A 3,515-nucleotide genomic window follows, 5' to 3' on the forward strand; every position below is an offset into this window, starting at 1 on the left:
AGACACAGATAGATAGAGATATAGACACAGATAGACAGATAGACACAGGGAGATAGACAGATAGATAAATAGAACATACTGACAGATACAGATAAAGAGACATACTTACAGACAGATACTGTAAATATGTAAAGCATAATGACCAGGAAGTGTAATGTAACGGATACACCTAGCTGAATATGGAATTGTGATGTTAATGGGATTGCGGGCGCAACAGTGCAACTGCGAATACTGCAAAGGCACAGTGAGGAAACCTTATTGAAACACAAGTCTGATTAATTTGTACTAATTATGATTCCGATGGAGTGGTTAATTACTTGACAACGCTAGGTAAGTAATGAGGTTGTACATGAGGAGGAAATAATTGCAGTGATAATGATTGTTAATAAGGATTACCCTAATAGACATATGCTGAAAATAAAGAAAATAATTATAATGTTCTTAACTTCTAAACGTACTATGCCATACAATAAATAAAATCTTTTGCATTTTTTTGTACTTTCGTAAAAGAATGGTGGAAAAAATACTTTATCATCTCAATCCAAAGTTACAGGTCAATGACAGCATAAAAATAAAGTTCACCTCCAGAGCGGTGATTTTGATCCTATAAGTAGCACCAAATATACAATAAATAAAAGATTTGTAAACGAACATATACATGGACATTCTTTCTTTCATTTTTTTTTTTTCTTCGTCACATATTCTTTACCATGCAGTGAGTTTCCGAGCAAAAACCAAGCGCCATGTAAATAAAATCTTCATATAAAGTTTGATATATAAAAGACATCATATAGGCCAATTTCCTCTAAGGATGTAAGTCTGGAAAATATTATCTAGGGATTTAACGCCATAGTGATTTCTTAAAAGACATAATTGCGAAAACATTTTAATATATGTAAATAGTCCTATAAAGAGGGTTGAAAATTAAGAAATTAAATTCAATCAAATGTATAAAGTGTAATAGAAAAGTGAATTCATTAGAGAAAACATCAGAGAAGCATGCAACGAGAAAATAATAACAATAATAACAATAAATGATAATAACACTGACAATGATGATGATAAAATAATAATAATAATAATGATAATAATAATAATAATGATAATAATAATAATAATAATAATAATAAAACAACAACAACAACAATGATACTAAAGGCAATAATAATGATATTACTGATAGCAATAGTAGTAGTAGTAGTAGTAATAATAATAATGATTTTTTAGGGATGTGATAATAGATAAATAATTGTAGAAATAAAATCATTGGGAATGAGAAATTTCAATAAGAAATAATATAAAAATAGCATTAACAATTATAATTTTCTTAGTAAAATTAATTATAACTGCTGTTATTATTACTATTACCATCATATTCATTATCATCATCATTAACATCAGCAGCATAATAGTCGAAGTCACCTTTATTTTTATTATTATCATATATGTTTTTATTATTATTACCATTATTATTGTGAAAAAGAAATGAAGCTTGAACATTTCAAAACATCTAGTAAGGGAAAACAAAGTAAAAATAAAGAAAGAAAGAAAAGATTAAAACTGATCAGAACAATAATATTTTTTCCACCAACTTCCGAGAGAGAGGGATGGGGGGGGGGGCAGAAAGAGAGAGAGAGAGGAGGGGAGGAGAGGGATGGAGAGATAGAGTTTTATCAGGCCGTTCTTGTCAAAATACAGCTTTGCTTCTGTAAGAGTCTGCTGAGTACTTATCAATTCATTTAAGTTGCTGACATAGGCAGCGTGAAGAAACTGTGAGTCATCGGCATATTGAACAAGGAGACATGTTTGCAATGGTCGATAATGAATATGTTAATGAATATAGTGAAGAACATCGGGCCTAATATGGTGCCTTGTGGACACCGAAAGACACTGGTTTCATAGATGACATATTATTACGAATTTTGACTGACTGCTCCAATAGTTATCAATTCCACGATTTTTTATTTTGCTAAGCAGAATTTCATGGGTGACACTGTTAAATGCTGAGTAGTTTTATTTGATTTTATCATAAATTTAGTAATTTTTAATAATGCTCTTTCAGTCGAAAACTTACTTCTCAACGTATGCTACGTTTTAGAAATGATTGGATTTTAAGATTTTTTTTTCTAGCACTCTGGATATTACTGGAAGTAGAATCATAGAAGAAAATTTGTACGTCGTTCGCACCCTGATTGAAAAAAAGTGTTATAATCCCATTTTCCAAAGAGAAGTGGTCTGGTTAGCTATAGATGTGTTTATAATAACAGTTAAATAGACTGCAATAGCGGGTAATCTTTCTTTGATGAATCGAAAAGCCATGCTCCACTCCTACAGGCTTCGTTTCACACAAATGATTTATTGCTAAGACTTGTTTTTACTCCTTTTGGCTTAAAGCCTTTGCTGAGAGCCTTGTCCTAGTTGTTTTGCGGGGCAAAGGAAGCAGCTATCTGTTCAAAGTGAGTCTACAGATATTAGCTAATAGTCGGTTAGATGTTCTATACTACTTAAGAAATCTAAGAAAGTCTCTCTCTCTCTCTCTCTCCTCTCTCTCTCTCTCTCTCTCTCTCTCTCTCCTCTCTCTCTCTCTCTCTCTCTCTCTCTCTTTATTTTTTTTTGTGTGAGTGTGTTTGTGTGTGTGTGTGTGTGCTAGTATTTTAATTGTTTTCCATGTTTCTTTATCCATAGACCTTTTTTTTTAATAAATTATTTTTTGCAGATTGGATTAATATTTTAACATTTCTCTCTTTTTTTATATTCAGCATGAAGGGTGATGTCTGTTCTGTTCGTTTTAAGAGATTTGTGAGTGTTATTTCATGTATAGCTCTTCTTATGTCCTCATCATATCCATGGAAAGGCTGAGAAATCAAAATATTTTCGTTTTATGGTAAGCAGTGGCATTTATACTATTTTTTTTTTTAGCAATTCGAGAGAATGTCTAGGTTGTTAAAATCTCTAAGAGGCTCGACTGGCTGGCATGCTATTATGACTGGGGATCGTAATTTGTCAGGTAAGGGGAAGTTTTCATGACAGTTTATCGCTTTGGCTTCTTTATACCTAATGTCATAGTTAATAGCTTGTGGTCTGCGATTTGGCAAGGGATGACATCAGTATAGGTAATGAGTTCGGATCTGTTTCGTAGAAGGACGTCTAGTAAGGATGAGTTGTTTTTTGTGACCCTTGTACGTGTATTTATAAGCTGCTTTAATTTGTTTTTCTTAACTTTGCATTTGGTTTGTTTAGGTCGTCCTTTAATAAGTCACCTAGTATGAAAAAAAGGGTTTTCTTTTCACTGACATTTCTCAAAAGACATCTTCGAGTTAGTCATATGATTCAGCCGTAGGATGAAAATTTTACCAATAATGAACGAAGGATACATACCCAAATGTCCTCCACAGATATATTATTTACGTATATGCATACTCCTCCCCCTCTCCCTGCATCACACCTATAAACAGGTTAAGAGAAGATATATATATTGATTGATTGATAGACAGATAGATAGACAGATAGGTAGG

The sequence above is a fragment of the Penaeus monodon genome, chromosome 38 (genome assembly GCF_015228065.2).
Source record: "Penaeus monodon isolate SGIC_2016 chromosome 38, NSTDA_Pmon_1, whole genome shotgun sequence".
NCBI lineage: Eukaryota > Metazoa > Arthropoda > Malacostraca > Decapoda > Penaeidae > Penaeus > Penaeus monodon.